Source organism: Hyla sarda, chromosome 8 (genome assembly GCF_029499605.1).
Source record: "Hyla sarda isolate aHylSar1 chromosome 8, aHylSar1.hap1, whole genome shotgun sequence".
Taxonomy (NCBI): Eukaryota; Metazoa; Chordata; class Amphibia; order Anura; family Hylidae; genus Hyla; species Hyla sarda.
Genome location: NC_079196.1, coordinates 224543648 through 224565379, shown reverse-complemented (window position 1 = coordinate 224565379; position 21732 = coordinate 224543648). Strand labels below are relative to the sequence as shown.

The following is a 21732-nucleotide window of genomic DNA, read 5'->3' as shown; positions in this document are numbered from 1 at the left end:
TTTTTAAAAGGCCTCTGCAAAATGAAAAGAGCGATCTGGTTGGTTGCTATGGGCAACTCAGCAACTTTTCCTCAGCACAGGTTTTGATAAAGCTCCCCCATGTGCATATATGTGTATATATATATATATATAATGTGCAGCAGAGGCGAAATGTATAACCGTAACAATGATGAACCCAATTTACTGTAATTACTCTCTATTTTTTATTCCCCTAAAGATTGATGGGTTCCACTAATATAAGCACAGTGTCCTCCCAGGGGTTTCTCTGACTAGATCCTAGGCCACCAGGTATTCTGGCAGTAGTCCATTCACTACTGTAGACCACTGTGGATGCTGTCAATGTCCTTTTCAATATCCTAGACCACCAGATATCCGAACCTTAAAGTGTACCTGTCATAGTGCAAAAAAAATAAAAAAAAGTGATATGTTACTCAGGACCCAATCCTGATCATGTGCATATAATTATTATGTGTCTCGGACCTATATATCCAGAGATATAAGCATTTATCTGCTGGTGAGTTACTTTTTCATTGTGCAGGCTGGAGGGGGCGTGTCAGTCTGTCTCCCTCACAGGAGCAAGCCTGGGCAGTCAGCCAATCAGTGCTCTCTACTCTGTAACCCTTTCCTCTCTGGTTTTATGCTGTGTCATGTTACACAGAGGAAGATGCTTGGAGCTTGCCTGCAGTAATCAGAAGACATTATGGTGAATTCATAACAGGATAAATGTATAAATATAAGAATAGATCTTTATAAAATTAGTGCAAGGATTTTTTAGATAAAAGTACAGCATTTTTATGAATACATGTTCTATCTGTTTTATCTTCTCCTAGTAAAGCTGGATGCTAATCAGCATAGCTGTCACTATGTGTGTCATTCATCTTTCACAGACTTCTGAATGTCTGATCAACTTCTTGGTCATTCAGGAGTCCGAGAAAGCTTTGACTATTTCAGCATGCTGGGAGTTGTAGTTTAGTAACAACTGAAGCTGCAATGTTTGTAAATAACTGTGTTAGAGCAGTGTTGCCTCCAGCTGTTGTAAAACTACAGCTCCCAGCATGTCCACACATCCTTTATCTGTAGTTTTGCATACACAATAGAAATCTCCTACACTGGATACCGGTATGCTTTATGGCTGGTATCCAGTATGCTGTAAAATCTAGACTAGTCTGTCTGGCTAAAAGACAGGCGACCCCTAGTGGTGGCTATTTTGAGCTTGAATTTCAGGTGAAAATTAAAAAAAAATTTAACAGGTGTATATTGTGAAATGTCATATTATAATGACTCCTGCAATATATGAAAAGCTTTTAACAATGACAGTGCCTCTTTAAACATCTAGACTACTTTATCCACCAGAGGTGTCCTTCACTACTGTAGAGCACTCAGGATTCTGGCAATAATCTCTAATATAGGTCACTTTGGGATTCCAAAATTAACTTCTGCACTACTCTAGGTCACTAGGGATGCTAGGATTTACCTGAAATACCCTAAACCACCTGTAATACTGCTCCTATATATAAGAATATAACTACTATAAGTGCACAATCCCTACAGAAAGGTGGTACATTATTCCACTATAAAGAGATACTTGTACAAATATGGTCTTCATGGACACATAGACAAGCCTGATGCATTTTGGAAACAAGTTCTGTGGACTGATGAGGTTAAAATTGAACTTTTTGGCCGGAATGAGCAAAGGTACGTTTGGAGAAGGGGAACAGAATTTAATGAAAAGAACCTCTGTCCAACTGTTAAGCATGGGGGTGGATCAATCATGCTTTGGGGTTGTATTTCGGCCAGTGGCACAGGGAACATCTCACGAGTAGAAGGAAAAATGGATTCAATAAAATTTCAGCAAATTTTGGATGCTAACTTGATGCCATCTGTGAAAAAGCTGAAGTTAACCCTTTAAGGACGCAGCCCTTTTTCACCTTAAGGACTGAGCCCTTTTTCGCAATTCTGACCACCGTCATTTTACGAATTAATAACGCGAAAACGCTTTCACCGAATATTCTGATTCTGAGATTGTTTTTTCGTGACATATTCGACTTTATGTTGGTGGTAAATTTTCGGCGTTAATTGCATCCTTTTTTGGTGAAAAATCCCAAAATTTCATGAAAATTTTGAAAATGTTGCATTTTTCTAACTTTGAAGCTCTCTATTTGTAAGGAAAATGGATATTCCAAATAAATTTAATTTTTCTTCACAAATACAATATGTTCACTTTATGTTGGCATCATAAAATGGACATACTTTTGCTTTTTGAAAAAATTAGAGGGCTTCAAAGTAGAGCAGCAATTTTCAAAAATGTCATGAAAATTGCTAAATCTGAAGGGACAGATGTTACAGAACTACAACTCCCAGCATGCCTGGGCAGTCGAGGCATGCTGAGAGTTGTAGTTTGGCAACATCTGGAGGGCTACCATTTGGGCACCACTGTAACAGCCTTTGGCTGTCTGGGCATGCTGGGAGTTGCAGTTTGGCCTTCCTAGTGGTTGCCACAGTAAAGATCGTTTTACTTTCACTTTCAATTCTCCCCCCCCCCCCCCCCACCGTCGATTCCCTACCTGAGCAAGGATCCAGCAGGCTCCAGCGAAGATCCCGGGTCCCCAGGCATCTTCTTCTGCAGGTACGGCCTCCATCTTCTTCCCAGATCCCCTCGACATCCAGGGGCGCTGCCATTGGTCAGAACCCCCTGTCCTGCGCTGCCATTGGTCAGAACTCCGTTCTGACTAATGGCAGGGGATAGGAGGAGATTGCAGCTTTGCGACCTCACTCCTACCCCTTAGGCTGATCGGGACTGTTGCTGACAACTCCGATCAGCCCTATTTTCCGGGTGATCGGGTCACCAGAGACCCGATCAGCCCGGAATTGGAGAAAATCGCATATCTGAATTGACATGCAATTTTCTCCGATCGCCGACATGTGGGGGGGGGGGGGGGGTGTCTCAGGACCCCACTGGGCGATGTGCCGGGGTGCCTGCTGAATGATTTCAGCAGGCATCCGGCTCCGGTCCCCAACCTGCTAGCGGTGGGGACCGGATTTCCCAAGGGCGTATGGATATGCCCTCGGTCCTTAAGGACTCGGAATGCAGGGCGTATCCATACGCCCTGTGTCCTGAAGAGGTTAAAAAGAGGATAGCTTCTACAAATGAATAAACACACCTCAAAATCCATGGGGGATTGAATCAAGAGGCGTAAACTGAAGGTCTTGCCATGGCCTTCACAATCTCCTGACCTCAACATAATTGAAAATCTATGGATAGACCTTAAAAGAGCAGAGCGTGACAGACAGCCCAGAAATCTCAAAGAACTGGAAGACTTTTGTAAGGAAAAATGGGCAAAGATACCTCAAACAAGAATTGAAAGACTCTTGGCTGGCTACAAAAAGCATTTACAAGCTGTGATACTTGCCAAAGGGGGCAGTACAAGATATTAACTCTGCAGGGTGCCCAAACTTTTGTAGATGGAATTTTTTTAGTTTTCTGTTATTTTGAAAGTGTAAATGACGGAAATAAAATCGAACATTTGTTGACATATTCTAAGAATGTCTAATCTGTAATTTGATGCCTTTTGGAGATATTTCCATCTTTCCTTGGCTTCTTTATGCACATTAATACAAATTTTTAACCATGGTGCTCAAACTTTTGATCCCCACTGTAACTACTATAATACAGCTCCTATGTACAAGAATATAACTACTATAATACTGCTCCTATGTACAAGAATATAACTACTATAATACTGCTCCTATATACAAGAATATAACTACTATAATACTGCCTCCTATATACAAGAATATAACTACTATAATACTGCTCCTATATACAAGAATGTAACTACTATAATACTGCTCCTATATACAAGAATATAACTACTATAATACAGCTCCTATGTACAAGAATATAACTACTATAATACTGCTCCTATATACAAGAATATAACTACTATAATACTGCCTCCTATATACAAGAATATAACTACTATAATACTGCTCCTATATACAAGAATATAACTACTATAATACTGCTCCTATATACAAGAATATAACTACTATAATACTGCCTCCTATATACAAGAATATAACTACTATAATACTGCTCCTATATACAAGAATGTAACTACTATAATACTGCTCCTATATACAAGAATATAACTACTATAATACAGCTCCTATGTACAAGAATATAACTACTATAATACTGCTTCCTATATACAAGAATATAACTACTATAATACTGCTCCTATATACAAGAATATAACTACTATAATACTGCCTCCTATATACAAGAATATAACTACTATAATAGTGCTCCTATATACAAGAATATAACTAGTATAATACTGCTCCTTTATACAAGAATATATCTACTATAATACTGCTCCTATATACAAGAATATAACTACTATAATACTGCTCCTATATACAAGACTATAACTACTATAATACTGCTCCTATATACAAGAATATAACCACTATAATACTGCTCCTATATACAAGAATATAACTACTATAATATTGCTCCTATATACAAGACTATAACTACTATAATACTGCTCCTATATACAAGAATATAACTACTATAATACTGCTCCTATATACAAGAATATAACTACTATATACAAGAATATAACTACTATAATACAGCTCCTATGTACAAGAATATAACTACTATAATACTGCTTCCTATATACAAGAATATAACTACTATAATACTGCTCCTATTTACAAGAATATAACTACTATAATACTGCCTCCTATATACAAGAATATAACTACTATAATAGTGCTCCTATATACAAGAATATAACTAGTATAATACTGCTCCTTTATACAAGAATATATCTACTATAATACTGCTCCTATATACAAGAATATATCTACTATAATACTGCTCCTATATACAAGACTATAACTACTATAATACTGCTCCTATATACAAGAATATAACCACTATAATACTGCTCCTATATACAAGAATATAACTACTATAATACTGCTCCTATATACAAGACTATAACTACTATAATACTGCTTCTATATACAAGAATATAACTACTATAATACTGCTCCTATATACAAGAATATAACTACTATAATACTGCTCTTATATACAAGAATACAACTACTATAATACTTCTTCTATATACAAGAATATATCTACTATAATACTGCTCCTATATACAAGAATATAACTACTATAATACTGCTACTATATACAAGAATATATCTACTATAATACTGCTCCTATATACAAGAATATAACTACTATAATACTGCTCTATATACAAGAATATAACTACTATTATACTGCTACTATATACAAGAATATATCTACTATAATACTGCTACTATATACAAGAATATAACTACTATAATACTGCCTCCTATATACAAGAATATATCTACTATAATACTGCTCCTATATACAAGAATATATCTACTATAATACTGCTCCTATATACAAGAATATAACTACTATAATCCTGCTCCTATATACAAGAATATAACTACTATAATACTGCTCCTATATACAAGAATATAACTACTATAATACTGCCTCCTATATACAAGAATATAACTAATATAATACTGCCTCCTATATACAAGAATATAATTACTATAATAGTGCTCCTATATACAAGAATATAACTACTATAATACTGCTCCTATATACAAGAATATAACTACTATAATACTGCCCCCTATATACAAGAATATAACTACTATAATACTGCTCCTATATACAAGAATATAATTACTATAATACTGCTCCTATATACAAGAATATAACTACTATAATACTGCCCCCTATATACAAGAATATAACTACTATAATACTGCACCCTATATACAAGAATATAACTACTATAATACTGCACCCTATATACAAGAATATAACTACTATAATACTGCTCCTATATACAAGAATATAACTACTATAATACTGCACCCTATATACAAGAATATAACTACTATAATACTGCTCCTATATACAAGAATATAACTACTATAATACTGCTCCTATATACAAGAATAGAACTACTATAATACTGCTCCTATATACAAGAATATCATTATTTTAGTAGAGACCCCCAATTCCCTGACATGACCCTCTCTAACCCCCCTCCACTGTCCTGTAGTTGCCCCAGAGAATCCTGACGCAGCATGTTACAGAGAGTGTGTGTGTGTGTGGGGGGGGGGGGGGGGGGGCAGTAATCTCTACATTTCACATATTAGTCATATATATCGTAAATATCACATATTAGTAGAAAGCACCACACGTGCACAGGAACCTCCGCTCCTCACATCCCACTTTCTTTTTTAAGTTTTGCTTCTGTATAACTCTTATTCTTCAGGCTTCTTGATTCGGGGTTCCTCTTTCTGAATCCCACTATTATATAAGTGTGAATGCCCAGGAGTTATAAAAAGTTTAACTACTGACTAATTGTTACGGGTAATATTTGGTTTCCCTCCAAGGATTGGCACAACCCCAAAACTGTCCCCCAGTCCGATCACCCTAGTGATGGCTACAGGCAGCCATTAGGAGCGAAGAACCATGTTGCCCTCCTTGTGTATAAGGAAGCCCCCAATACTTGGACAACTGGAGACCTGGTTGGGTGAAAAATGTAATATAATTTGCTACATATATAGAGATGCACATAAATGATGTGACTCCCAGGGTCAGAGGGCGTCTGTAATAGATGAGGCTGGGACAGGTATATAGACGATGTTATTCTCTATAATATGGATGGGGACAGTGGCAGAGTCCTATACACCACTTACCTGTCCCACACATATGAATTATTCAGTCTTTAGTATTGGTAGTGTTATATCTCTTCCCTTGGCCACCAGGGATGTTACTTTTTACTCTTTCTCTTTCCTAGACCCCCATGGATGTTACTATTTAATTACTTCACTACTCTAGACCACCAGGGATGTTACTTTTTACCCTTTCTCATTTTTAGACCCATAGGGATATTATTACTTACCAGTTCTCTTCCGTAGCCTGCCAGAGATGTTTCTAATTACCCTTTCTCTTCTCTAGACCACCAGGGATCTTACTTTTTACCCTTTCTCTTCCCATGACCACTAGGGATGTAACTATTTACCTGTTGTTTTTTTAATTAGCGGTGGGTCCCTGGCACTTCTCCCTGCACTTCTCCCTTCACTTCTCCCTGCACTTCTCCCTGCACTTCTCCCTGCACTTCTCCCTTCACTTCTCCCTGCACTTCTCCCTGCACTTCTCCCTGCACTTCTCCCTTCACTTCTCCCTGCACTTCTCCCTGCACTTCTCCCTTCACTTCTCCCTGCACTTCTCCCTGCACTTCTCCCTGCACTTCTCCCTTCACTTCTCCCTCCACTTCTCCCTGCACTTCTTCCTTCAGTTCTCCCTGCACTTCTTCCTTCAGTTCTCCCTGCACTTCTTCCTTCAGTTCTCCCTGCACTTCTTCCTTCAGTTCTCCCTGCACTTCTCCCTTCACTTCTCCCTCCACTTCTCCCTGCACTTCTTCCTTCAGTTCTCCCTGCACTTCTTCCTTCAGTTCTCCCTGCACTTCTCCCTTCACTTCTCCCTTCACTTCTCCCTTCACTTCTCCCTGCACTTCTCCCTTCACTTCTTCCTTCAGTTCTCCCTTCACTTCTTCCTTCAGTTCTCCCTGCACTTCTCCCTGCACTTCCCCCTGCACTTCTCCCTGCATTTCTCCCTGCACTTCTACCTGCACTTCTCCCTGCATTTCTCCCTGCACTTCTCCCTGCACTTCTCCCTGCACTCCTCCCTTCACTTCTCCCTTCACTTCTTCCTTCAGTTCTCCCTGCACTTCTCCCTTCACTTCTTCCTTCAGTTCTCCCTGCACTTCTCCCTGCATTTCTCCCTTCACTTCTCCCTTCACTTCTCCCTGCACTTCTCCCTGCACTTCTCCCTGCACTTCTCCCTTCACTTCTTCCTTCAGTTCTCCCTGCACTTCTCCCTGCACTTCTCCCTTCACTTCTTCCTTCAGTTCTCCCTTCACTTCTTCCTTCAGTTCTCCCTGCACTTCTCCCTGCACTTCTCCCTGCACTTCTCCCTGCACTTTTCCCTGCACTTCTCCCTGCATTTCTCCCTGCACTTCTCCCTGCACTTCTCCCTGCACTCCTCCCTTCACTTCTCCCTTCACTTCTTCCTTCAGTTCTCCCTGCACTTCTCCCTTCACTTCTTCCTTCAGTTCTCCCTGCACTTCTCCCTGCATTTCTCCCTTCACTTCTCCCTTCACTTCTCCCTGCACTTCTCCCTGCACTTCTCCCTGCACTTCTCCCTTCACTTCTCCCTGCACTTCTCCCTGCACTTCTCCCTTCACTTCTCCCTTCACTTCTCCCTTCAGTTCTCCCTGCACTTCTCCCTTCACTTCTTCCTTCAGTTCTCCCTGCACTTCTCCCTTCACTTCTCCCTTCACTTCTCCCTTCACTTCTTCCTTCAGTTCTCCCTGCACTTCTCCCTGCACTTCTCCCTTCACTTCTCCCTGCACTTCTCCCTTCACTTCTCCCTTCACTTCTCCCTTCACTTCTTCCTTCAGTTCTCCCTGCACTTCTCCCTTCACTTCTCCCTGCACTTCTCCCTTCACTTCTCCCTGCACTCCTCCCTGCACTCCTCCCTTCACTCCTCCCTGCACTCCTCCCTGCACTTCTTCCTTCACTTCTCCCTGCACTCCTCCCTGCACTCCTCCCTGCACTCCTCCCTTCACTCCTCCCTTCACTCCTCCCTGCACTCCTCCCTGCACTCCTCCCTTCACTTCTCCCTGCACTCCTCCCTGCACCCCTCCATTCACTCCTCCCTGGAATTCTCCCTGCACTCCTCCCTTCACTTCTCCCTTCACTCCTCACTGCACTCCTCCCTTCACTCCTCCCTGCACTCCTCCCTTCACTTCTCCCTGCACTCCTCCCTGCACACCTCCATTCATTCTTCCCTGTAATTCTCCCCGCACTCCTTTCTGCACTCCTCCATTCACTCCTCCCAGGAATTCTCCCCGCATTCCTCCCTTCACTCCTCCCTGCACTCCTCACTTGACTCCTCCCTGCACTACTCCTTTCACTCCTCTCTTCACTTCTCCCTTCACTCCTCACTGCAATCCTCCCTTCACTCCTCCCTGCACTCCTCCCTTCACTTCTCCCTGCACTCCTCCCTGCACACCTCCATTCATTCTTCCCTGGAATTCTCCCCGCACTCCTCTCTGCACTCCTCCATTCACTCCTCCCAGGAATTCTCCCCGCACTTCTCGCTTCACTTCTCCCTGCACTCCTCCTTGCACTCCTCCTTTCACTCCTCCCTGCACTCCTCCCTTCACTCCTCCCTGCACTCCTCCCTTCACTCCTCCCTGCACTCCTCCTTTCACTCCTCCCTGCACTCCTCCCTTCACTCCTCCCTGCACTCCTCCCTTCACTCCTCCCTGCACTCCTCCCTTCACTTCTCCCTGCACTCCTCCTTTCACTCCTCCCTGCACTCCTCCTTTCACTCCTCCCTGCACTCCCTCCTTCACTCCTCCCTGCATTCCTCCATTCACTTCTCCCTGGAATTCTCCCCGCACTCCTCCCTTCACTTCTCCCTGTACTCCTCCCTTCACTCCTCCTTTCACTTCTCCCTGCACACCTCCCTTCACTCCTCCCTGCACCCCTCCCTTCACTTCTCGCTTCACTTCTCCCTGCACTCCTCCCTGCACTTCTCCCTGCACTCCTCCCTGCACTTCTCCCTGCACTCCTCCCTGCACTTCTCCCTGCACTCCTCCCTTCACTCCTCCCTGCACTCCTCCCTTCACTCCTCCCTGCACTCCTCCCTTCACTCCTCCCTGCACTCCTCCCTGCACTCCTCCCTTCACTTCTCCCTGCACTCCTCCCTTCACTTCTCCCTGCACTCCTCCCTTCACTTCTCCCTGCACTCCTCCCTTCACTTCTGCCTTCACTCCTCCCTGCACTCCTCCCTTCACTCCTCCCTGCAATCCTCCCTTCACTCCTCTCTGCACTTCTCCCTTCACTCCTCTCTGCACTTCTCCCTTCACTCCTCTCTGCACTCCTCCCTGCACTCCTCCCTTCACTTCTCCCTGCACTCCTCCCTTCACTTCTCCCTGCACTCCTCCCTGCACTCCTCCCCTTCACTTCTCCCTGCACTCCTCCTTCACTTCTCCCTGCACTCCTCCCTTCACTTCTGCCTTCACTCCTCCCTTCACTCCTCCCTGCAATCCTCCCTTCACTCCTCTCTGCACTTCTCCCTTCACTCCTCTCTGCACTCCTCCCTGCACTCCTCCCTTCACTTCTCCCTGCACTCCTCCCTTCACTTCTCCCTGCACTCCTCCCTTCACTTCTCCCTGCACTCCTCCCTGCACTCCTCCCTTCACTCCTCCTTCACTCCTCCCTTCACTCCTCCCTGCAATCCTCCCTTCACTCCTCTCTGCACTCCTCCCTTCACTCCTCTCTGCACTCCTCCCTTCACTCCTCCTTGCACTTCTCCCTTCACTCCTCTCTGCACTTCTCCCTTCACTCCTCTCTGCACTTCTCCCTTCACTCCTCTCTGCCCTTCTCCCTTCACTCCTCCCTGCACTTCTCCCTTCACTCCTCCTTGCACTTCTCCCTCCACTCCTCTCTGCACTTCTCCCTCCACTCCTCTCTGCACTTCTCCCTTCACTCCTCTCTGCACTTCTCCCTTCACTCCTCCCTGCACTTCTCCCTTCACTCCTCTCTGCACTTCTCCCTTCACTCCTCTCTGCCCTTCTCCCTTCACTCCTCCCTGCACTTCTCCCTTCACTCCTCCTTGCACTTCTCCCTCCACTCCTCTCTGCACTTCTCCCTCCACTCCTCTCTGCACTTCTCCCTCCACTCCTCTCTGCACTTCTCCCTTCACTCCTGTCTGCACTTCTCCCTTCACTCCTCCCTGCACTTCTCCCTTCACTCCTCTCTGCACTGCTCCCTTCACTCCTCTCTGCACTTCTCCCTTCACTCCTCTCTGCACTGCTCCCTTCACTCCTCTCTGCACTTCTCCCTCCACTCCTCTTCTGCACTTCTCCCTCCACTCCTCTCTGCACTCCTCCCTTCACTCATCCCTGCAGTAGCACTGTCATGCACTGATGCCTCTTCTCCCCCATTATTCTTCCCTCAATACCCAATTACCCTTCTATCGTCTGCCCCGTCGACTGTCCCGGCCACAGCAGTTCTAAAAGTATGTTGGTCTAAAGTTCTACAGGGTGACACAAACCAATGCTAAAAAAAATTCTTTCAAAAATGAGTTTTTCTGCTTTCTCCCATAAATATATCAGCAATATATCGGCAAAAGTGTTTGATTCTTTATTTTAAGAGAAGATTCTGGTAAAAGAGGCCCATATGCTGTTTTTGCCCAGGAGCCCTTAGTTGTTTGTGTCGGCCTCTTATAATATGGCCTGTCATTACAGAAAATGTACCGCAATTCCGTCTGGTCTGTCTACCGCCATAGAACACCATCACATGGAGCGGCTGAGGTTACTGACTTCCTGGTGGAGGGAAGGGAGGGAAATGACTCCAAATTATGTACAAACTAGAGACTTCGTCTTTAAGTTCCCTAATATTGTGTAGTCTTATCATGACCTAATAGTATATTTAGGAAACCCCGTGTGTGGGAAATGGAGAAGGAGGGAATCTCCACCAAAGGTCTTTTTGGTATAATGAGACTTATCAGGCCGGAGTATCTCTACGGGTTCCGAAAATGAAAGTGACAGGGTATAAAATACCAGAGATGGAGACTCTAGAGCAGAGACACTCAAGGAGTAGATCCTGGGACACGGTTCTACGATCACCATGACTGCCATGATAGCAGGTAGGAGGCTCACGCAGTGCGTGAGGACCACAGGGGGCTCTACCAAGAACTGTCTGAATAGGCAACATCCTAGCTGGATACCAGTCATGGAGATCATTGCTGGACACATCTACCACACTTCATTAATATACACCATAGAAGATTGGGATGACTGGTAGCTTTCTTGTTCTAAGGTTGGGGGGGGGGGGGGGGGAGGGGCAGATCACAGGGAACCACACAAGATGAGAACCATTGAGATAAACTTTGCCAACAAAGTCCAATTTTTCAGCAGTGGCACATCAAGAAGAAATATTAAGAATGCACTCACCCGATAGAGTAACTTGCTTGAAGAACTTTATTCTAAAAAGCAGTAAGTGTACAGCAGGTAGGATCAGGGAGCACCTCACGGCAACAGACTGTTTCCTGCGCCCAAGCGCACTTCCTCGGGCCGCTGGCCCGAGGAAGTGCGCTTGGACGCAGGAAACAGTCTGTTGCCGCGTGGTCCGCGTGGTGCTCCCGGATCCTACCTGCTGTACGCTAGTGACCCGAGGAAGTGCGCTTGGACGCAGGAAACAGTCTGTTGCCGCGTGGTGCTCCCGGATCCTACCTGCTGTACGCTAGTGACCCGAGGAAGTGCGCTTGGACGCAGGAAACAGTCTGTTGCCGCGTGGTGCTCCCGGATCCTACCTGCTGTACGCTAGTGACCCGAGGAAGTGCGCTTGGACGCAGGAAACAGTCTGTTGCCGCGTGGTGCTCCCGGATCCTACCCGTTGTACGCTAGTGGCCTGATGAAGTGCGCTTGGACGCAGGAAACAGTCTGTTGCCCACTAGGTGCTCCCTGATCCTACCCATTGTACCCTAGCGGCCCCGAAGAAGTGCACTTGGACACAGGAAACAGACTGTTGCCACGTGGTGCTCCCTGATCCAAACCCGTTGTATGCTTACTGCTTTTTAGAATAAAGTTCAAGCAAGTTACTCTATCGGGGTGAGTGCATTCTTTATATTTCTTCTTGATGTGCCATTGCTGAAAGACTTACCAGAATAACCCCCCCCCCCCCCCCCCCCCCCCCCCCCCCGGGAACGATCCCACCAATTAAAGGGGCACTCCGGTGAAAACCTTTTTTCTTTTAAATCAACTGGTGCCAGAAAGTTAAACATATTTGTAAATGACTTCTATTAAAAAAATCTTAATCCTTCCAGTACTTATTTTGCTGCTGAATGCTACAGAGGCAATTCCTTTCTTTTTGGAACACTGATGACATCACGAGCACAGTGCTCTCTGCTGACATCTCTGTCCATTTTAGCAACCGTGCATAGCAGATGTCTGTTAAGGGCAGCATGGTGGCTCAGTGGTTAGCACTGCTGCCTTGCAGTGCTGGGGCCTTGGGTTCAAATCCCACTAAGGACAACAATAAATAAATAAAGACTTATTATTATTATAATAACGTCAGCAGAGAACACTGTGCTCGTGATGTCATCAGAGAGCATTCCAAAAAGAAAAGAATTTCCTCTGTAGTATTCAGCAGCTAATAAGTACAGGAAGGATTAAGATTTTTTAATAGAAGTAATTTACAAATCTGTTTAACTTTCCGGAGCCAGTTGATTTAAAAGAGAAAAGGTATTCACCAGAGTACCCCTTTAAGCCTCAGTCTCTCCAGCTCACAGGACGCACTACAGACCGTGCGGTGCCGCACCCTCTTCTTTTCTATAAAGTCCCATTTTTACCAACCTATATATTCAACATATATATAAACTCAGCAGACAGACAGGCGAGGTGACTCTGGGGGATCAAGGGTCTATTACTCAAAAGGAAGGAAATTGTCAAATTTCTACAAATGTGGAAGGAGATGAGACAACTCTGAGAAGGGGAAGGGAGTGAAGAAAGTAACTTGAGAGACATCCACTTAGAAAGGAGGGAGTGGTGACTGTCTACGAGACAGAAGCTGTTAGGAGAAGACATAGACATGAGGTGGAAAGAGGACTGTGAGGTGAGCGAGATGGGAAAGAATTAGGGTAAATCCAATGAGAGGGCAGGAAGGTCTATTCTATGTATGAGAAGATTGCTGCGTCCTATCACTGATACCTTGTTGTATGTATACAGGTGGATTTTGGTTGCCCATAATATTGTCCAGCGTGGTCTTGGGGTGGGACGTGGAAGGGGCCCATGTAAATAACACCGCCACATCGAAGACCACCAACCTTGGCGACGACTTCAGCAAGACGTTAAAGTTGTCCAGGAAGCTGTTACGGGAGAGCAGACTGCTAACCCATCACTATGTAAGTGACCACCCGGCCTCATGTCATGGTGGCAATGGGGTACATGAATGCATTTGGATTTATGACTTTTAGCTCAACTTCTCCATATTTCGGTTCTCTTGTGTCTATACGATAAATCACAAGATTTCAAACAAGATGTTTTCATGTAAGGCATTGTCGGATCTGGGCCGCCCCTTGTGTGGTGGTCCAGTACGGGAGGTGTTACCCCATGCTCTTGCTGTCCTGTCAGGTAGCCTCCTGCAGTGCCCCCCCCCCCCCCCCCCCCCCCGGCATCTGTTTATTGTAATTGTATATAATCCCTATATTATATATGTAAGAGTGTTATATCTTTAAGACTGTTTACCATGTGATTTGTCATGTGATTGTTACCCAGGAGGTATCAGTAACCAGGTAACTTAGGGGTGACCAATGGGACCCCACCAGAGCCTCCCCCATATAAGCCCTGGGCGGAGCCTCTGCTCTCTTAGTCTTTGCTGAGGTCAAGTCGAGTCCAAGAGAGTGTCCAGAGTCATAGGAGGCCTCAAGTCACAGTCTTGTCAGTCACAAGTCAGTCAAGTCAAAGTCATCTGTCTAGTCAACGTGGCCTGCACTGAATTGTCCACCTCTACTGCAAGTCCCACCAAGCCCTTAAGGTCTCTGCAGTCACTGGTCACCTCAGTGGGCCTGGCTGAACTGTACAGACTTTTCCACCTGTCTACCCTCCGTAACTTGGTGTCAGAGTCATTATTGCCCCCCGTGTATTATTTATTTTTTTTTAAATCAACTGGTGCCAGAAAGTTAAACAGATTTGTAAATTACTTCTATTAAAAAATCTTAATCCTTCCAGTACTAATTAGCTGCTGAATACTACAATGGAAATTCTTTTCTTTTGGAAACACAGAGCTCTCTGCTGATATCTCTGTCCATTTTAGGAACTGCCCAGAACAGCATATGTTTTCTATGGGGATTTCCTTTTACTCTGGCAGTTCCTAAAATGGACAGAGATGTCAGCAGAGAGCACTGTGCTCGTGATGTCAGCAGAGAGCTCTGTGTTTCAAACGGAAAAGAATTTCCACTGTAGTATTCAGCAGCTAATAAGTACAGGAAGGATTAATATTTTTTAATAGAAGTAATTTACAAATCTTTTTAACTTTCTGCCACCAATTGATTTAAAAAAAAAAACTAGTTTTTCACCGGAGTACCCCAACCCCTTAAGGACACATGACATACTGGAATGTCATGTGTCCACTCCCGATCTATAACGCGGGGCCATGGCGTGGCCCCGCGTCATAGCGGGTCGGGCCCGGCCTCTAACAACGGCCAGGACCCGTGGCTAATAGCGTGCGGCATTGATCGCTGTGCCGCGCGCTATTAACCCTTTAGACGCGGCGTTCAAAGTTGAACGCCGCGCCTAAAGTGAAACCGAAAGCATGCCGGCTAGCTCAGTGGGCTGTTCGGGATAGCCGCGGCGAAATCGCGGCATCCCGAACAGCTTACAGGACAGCGGGAGGGCCCCTACCTGCCTCCTCGCTGTCCGATCGCCGAATGACTGCTCAGTGCCTGAGATCCAGACATGAGCAGTCAACCGGCAGAATCATCGATCAGTGGTTTCTTATGAGAAACCAGTGATCAATGATAAAGATCAGTGTGTGCAGTGTTATAGGTCCCTATGGGATAACAATGATCAGTGTAAGAGATCAGTGTGTGCAGTGTTATAGGTCCCTATGGGATAACAATGATCAGTATAAGAGATCAGTGTGTGCAGTGTTATAGGTCCCTATGGGATAACAATGATCAGTGTAAGAGATCAGTGTGTGCAGTGTTATAGGTCCCTATGGGATAACAATGATCAGTATAAGAGATCAGTGTGTGCAGTGTTATAGGTCCCTATGGGATAACAATGATCAGTATAAGAGATCAGTGTGTGCAGTGTTATAGGTCCCTATGGGATAACAATGATCAGTGTGTGCAGTGTTATAGGTCCCTATGGGATAACAATGATCAGTATAAGAGATCAATGTGTGCAGTGTTAGTCTCCTATGGGAGCTATAACACTGCAAAAAAAAGTGGGGGGAAAAAGTGAATAAAGATCATTTAACCCCTTCCCTATTAAAAGTTTGAATCACCCCCCTTTTCCCATAAAAAAAAAAACACAGTGTAAATAAAAATAAAAATAAACATATATGGTATCGCCGCGTGCGGAAATGTCCGAATTATAAAAATATATCGTTAATTAAACCGCACGGTCAATGGCGTGCACGCAAAAAAATTCCAAAGTCCAAAATAGTGCATTTTTGGTCACTTTTTATATCATGAAAAAATGATCAATAAGTCTGATCAATACAAAAATGGTACCGTTAAAAACTTCAGATCACGGCACAAAAAATGAGCCCTTATACCGCCCCAAACATGGAAAAATAAAAAAGTTATAGGGGTCAGAAGATGACAATTTTAAACATATAAATTTTCCTGCATGAAGTTATGATTTTTTCCAGAAGTGCGACAAAATCAAACCTATATAAGTAGGGTATCATTTTAATCGTATTGACCTACAGAATAAAGAGAAGGTGTCATTTTTACCGAAAAATTTACTACGTAGAAACGGAAGCCCCCAAAAGATACAAAATGGCGTTTTTTTTTTTTTCAATTTTGTCTCACAATGATTTTTTTTTTCGTTTCACCGTAGATTTTTGTGGAAAATGACTGACGTCATTACAAAATGGAATTGGTGGCGCAAAAAATAAGCCATCATATGGATTTTTAGGTGCAAAATTGAAAGAGTTATGATTTTTTAAAGGCAAGGAGCAAAAAACGAAAATGCAAAAACGGAAAAACCCCCGGTCCTTAAGGGGTTAATGCCATCTGCACCTAGGGTAATTCCATCTGCCCTGCATCACACCCCATACCACACTTGTCTTTCCTCTATTGAGTAAAATTGACCACATGGGTCTTGCTGGCAGGGTCATATGGTGCTTGTTGAAAGTTGTGGCCATCTATGGATTTTACTGCTGCTTGGGTTAAAGGGATTATTCCCTTTTTTTTTCATATTAACTGGCTCTAAAAAGTTAAACAGATTTGTAAATGACTTCTATAAAAAAAAAAAATCTTAATCCTTCCAGTACTTATCAGCTGCTGAAGCTGAGTTTTTCTTTTCTGTCTGTCCACAGTGCTCTCTGCTGACACCTCTGTCTGTCTCAGGAACTGTCCAAAGCAGGATAGGTTTGCTATGGGGATTTTCTCCTGCTTTGGACAGCTCCTTAGACAGACAGAGGTGTCAGCAGAGAGCACTGGGGTCAGACAGAAAAGAACAACTCAACTTCAGCAGCTCATAAGTACTGGAAAGATTAAGATTTTTTTTTTTTTTTATAGAAAATAATTTACAAATCTGTTTAACTTTCCAGTTAATATGAAAACAAATAAATAATGTTTTTTTACTGGAATACCCCTATAACCCAAGCAGCAGTTTTTCGCTGGAGTACCCTTTTAATCCAGACTAGAATTCCAACTCTCCGTAATAAAAGGCGTCCTTACATACAAATCCTTACATATAAAAGAAAGATCTGCTGGGAGCTGTAATCACTGTATGTCCGTGTTTCCCAAGCAGGGAGCCTCCAGCTGTTGCAAAACTACAACTCCCAGCATGCCCGGACAGCCGAAGGCTGTCCGGGCATCCTGGGACTTGTAGTTTTGCAACAGCTGGGGGCACCCTACTTGGGAAACACTGGTCTATGTAGAGGACAGAAGCTTCTTCGGGGTCCTGTACAGTACACGCAATGTCCTAAAAAAGTAACATGGAGTCGCCCTCACCTGGTGTCCAATGGAGCAGCTAACCCTGGTACAGGTAAAGAGTACAGAACATGTAATACCTCCCTGTACTGTAGGGGGCGCTACCAGACCCCAGTCAGTGCATACACTTCAGTAATACAGGTAAAGTGTACAGAACATGTAATACCTCCCTGTACTGTAGGGGGCGCTACCAGACATCAGTCAGTGCATACACTTCAGTGATACAGGTTAAGTGTACAGAACATGTAATACCTCCCTGTACTGTAGGGGGCGCTACCAGACACCAGTCAGTGCATACACTTCAGTAATACAGGTAAAGAGTACAGAACATGTAATACCTCCCTGTACTGTAGGGGGCGCTACCAAACCCCAGTCAGTGCATACACTTCAGTAATACAGGTAAAGTGTACAGAACATGTAATACCTCCCTGTACTGTAGGGGGCACTACCAGACATCAGTCAGTGCATACACTTCAGTGATACAGGTTAAGTGTACAGAACATGTAATACCTCCCTGTACTGTAGGGGGCGCTACCAGACACCAGTCAGTGCATACACTTCAGTAATACAGGTATAGAGTACAGAACATGTAATACCTCCCTGTACTGTAGGGGGCGCTACCAGACACCAGTCAGTGTATACACTTCAGTAATACAGGTAAAGAGTACAGAACATGTAATACCTCCCTGTACTGTAGGGGCGCTACCAGACACCAGTCAGTGCATGCACTTCAGTAATACAGCTAAAGAGTACAGAACATGTAATACCTCCCTGTACTGTAGGGGGCGCTACCAGACACCAGTCAGTGTATACACTTCAGTAATACAGGTAAAGAGTACAGAACATGTAATACCTCCCTGTACTGTAGGGGGCGCTACCAGACACCAGTCAGTGCATACACTTCAGTAATACAGGTAAAGTGTACAGAACATGTAATACCTCCCTGTACTGTAGGGGGCGCTACCAGACATCAGTCAGCAGTGCATACACTTCAGTGATACAGGTTAAGTGTACAGAACATGTAATACCTCCCTGTACTGTAGGGGGCGCTACCAGACACCAGTCAGTGCATACACTTCAGTAATACAGGTAAAGAGTACAGAACATGTAATACCTCCCTGTACTGTAGGGGGCGCTACCAGACCCCAGTCAGTGCATACACTTCAGTAATACAGGTAAAGTGTACAGAACATGTAATACCTCCCTGTACTGTAGGGGGCGCTACCAGACATCAGTCAGTGCATACACTTCAGTGATACAGGTTAAGTGTACAGAACATGTAATACCTCCCTGTACTGTAGGGGGTGCTACCAGACACCAGTCAGTGCATACACTTCAGTAATACAGGTATAGAGTACAGAACATGTAATACCTCCCTGTACTGTAGGGGGTGCTACCAGACACCAGTCAGTGTATACACTTCAGTAATACAGGTAAAGAGTACAGAACATGTAATACCTCCCTGTACTGTAGGGGCGCTACCAGACACCAGTCAGTGCATGCACTTCAGTAATACAGGTAAAGAGTACAGAACATGTAATACCTCCCTGTACTGTAGGGGGCGCTACCAGACACCAGTCAGTGTATACACTTCAGTAATACAGGTAAAGAGTACAGAACATGTAATACCTCCCTGTACTGTAGGGGGCGCTACCAGACATCAGTCAGTGCATACACTTCAGTAATACAGGTAAAGAGTACAGAACATGTAATACCTCCCTGTACTGTAGGGGGCGCTACCAGACACCAGTCAGTGCATACACTTCAGTAATACAGGTAAAGAGTACAGAACATGTAATACCTCCCTGTACTGTAGGGGGCGCTACCAGACACCAGTCAGTGCATACACTTCAGTAATACAGGTGAAGAGTACAGAACATGTAATACCTCCCTGTACTGTAGGGGGCGCTACCAGACACCAGTCAGTGCATACGCTTCAGTAATACAGGGGTTTTACCAGTGAATGCCCATTCTGATTGGTCGGTTCTTCCAGACATTGACATGTTTCACAGATCTGGACTGTCCGTACATTGTATGTTGAGTCTGGTTTCAATTTACAATGGTCCAGAAAAGACCAGAATAGACCATTGTATGTTGAAACTATTGTATGTTGAGGCCATTGTAAGTTGAGGGATCACTGTATATGCCTAGATAAAGGTATTTGCACGTCAGCGTTTCGTACCTGCGGCTGGCCTATTGGCTTCATTAGATCAAACACCGGTGACTTGGTTCGGTCTGTTTCCCATAATATACTTTTTGGGCAAAAGACCCTGGATTCTCAAAACCCTACATAACTATTGTCTTTATAAAGTAAAATATTACTGACCAGGTAGGGTTGCCCCCCGGCCGGTATTTTACCAGCACAGACGGTATTTTGGCCACCCTGCCGGTATTTTTATATTAATAGTACCGGTAATGCAATGGCCGATATTCATCCAACCAATCCTCCAGCTCCATAACCTATACCATTGTTTCCCAACCAGGGGTGCCTCCAGCTGTTGCAAAACTACAACTCCCAGCATGCCCGGACAGCCAATGGCTGGGAAACACTGACCTATTCAATATACTACTATATAGTCCAACATGCTGGGAGTTGTAGTTTTGCAACAGCTGGAGGCCCCCCTGGTTGACAAACACTGACCTACACTATATACTACTATATAGTCCAACATGCTGGGAGTTGTAGTTTTCTTTTGGGGCAGCTGCTGAGTCACAGGCTGTATCAGGGCATGCTGGGAGTTGTAGTTAGTAACTAACTGCAACTCCCAAATTCAATAAAAAAAAAAAAAGCGATCAAAAAGTCGCATCAAAACAAAAATGGTTCTGTTAAAAACTACAGATCGGGGCACAAAAAAACTGACCCTCATACAGGTCGTATAAGGAGAAATAAAAAATTATAGGGGTCAGAATAGGACAGAATTTCCGCCGCATATGTGTATCCTGTGATGTCACGCATATATAATTAGTTATGCTAATTAACATGGTTGCTATTTTAACCTATTGACCTATTAACCTATGACTTCAAATATTAACTTCACTAAAGTCTGTGTGGGGGAAGAGTGATGCAGTTTCCCATAGCAACCAATCAGATCGCTACTTTCATTTTCTAATAGAGCTCTGAAAAAGGAAAGCAGCGATCTGATTGGTTGCTATGGGCAACTGCACCGCTCTTCCTCTACAGGTTTTGAGAAATCTGCCTCTTGGTGTTTACCCCAAATCCTTATACTTGGAACCGTAACAGAGATGGGTGAATTTCCCAAAATCTGGGTCTGACAAATCCTTAATTTCGTCTGAAAATCTTCTTGCGTATAAATGTTTTACAGAATATATTTCCCTGTTCCCCAGAATCAGATACTTGTCCTAATAACAATGGTCTCTTTGTCTTTAGCGGATGTGGAAATTGCCCGGGACCCACCTGGATTTCGCAGGGACCTCCGGAACCCCCCTGAACCTCACTTCAGTTGCCATCAATGTTACTACTTGGCTGAAGTTGCGGGTGAGTTTTGGCTGTTCTCCACCCTCATAGGGCTGCCACCTTTATTGCAAAAAAATAAAAATAAATAAATACCGCCCATGCTAATTTGCATATTAAATTATATATGCGTAACATCACAGGATACACATATGTGGGTGGTATTAAGAATAAACCACGTCCTGGCGTCACGAATCTCCCCCTATGGGGGAGACTTATCAAGACCTGTCCAGAGGAAAAGTTTCCCAGTTGCCCATAGCAACCAATCAGATCACTGCTTTCATTTTAAACAAGGCCTCTGCAAAGTGAAAGAAGCGATCTGATTGGTTGCTATGGGCAACTGGACAACTTTTCCTTTTCACAGGTTTTGATAAATCTCCCCCTATAACTTTTTTATTTCTCCTTATACAGGGATGTATGAGGGCTCATT

General features: G+C 44.0%; 1 long non-coding RNA gene across 1 annotated transcript; it reads right to left on the bottom strand.

Annotated features, from left to right (window-relative positions):
- Positions 1 to 216: 216 nt before the first annotated feature.
- On the bottom strand, positions 217 to 21364 carry LOC130283807 (uncharacterized). Its single transcript, XR_008846851.1, has 3 exons — positions 21246 to 21364; positions 13872 to 14029; positions 217 to 390 (listed from the first exon to the last, which is right to left on the bottom strand). It is a non-coding gene; the product is annotated as an uncharacterized LOC130283807 (long non-coding RNA).
- Positions 21365 to 21732: the final 368 nt, after the last annotated feature.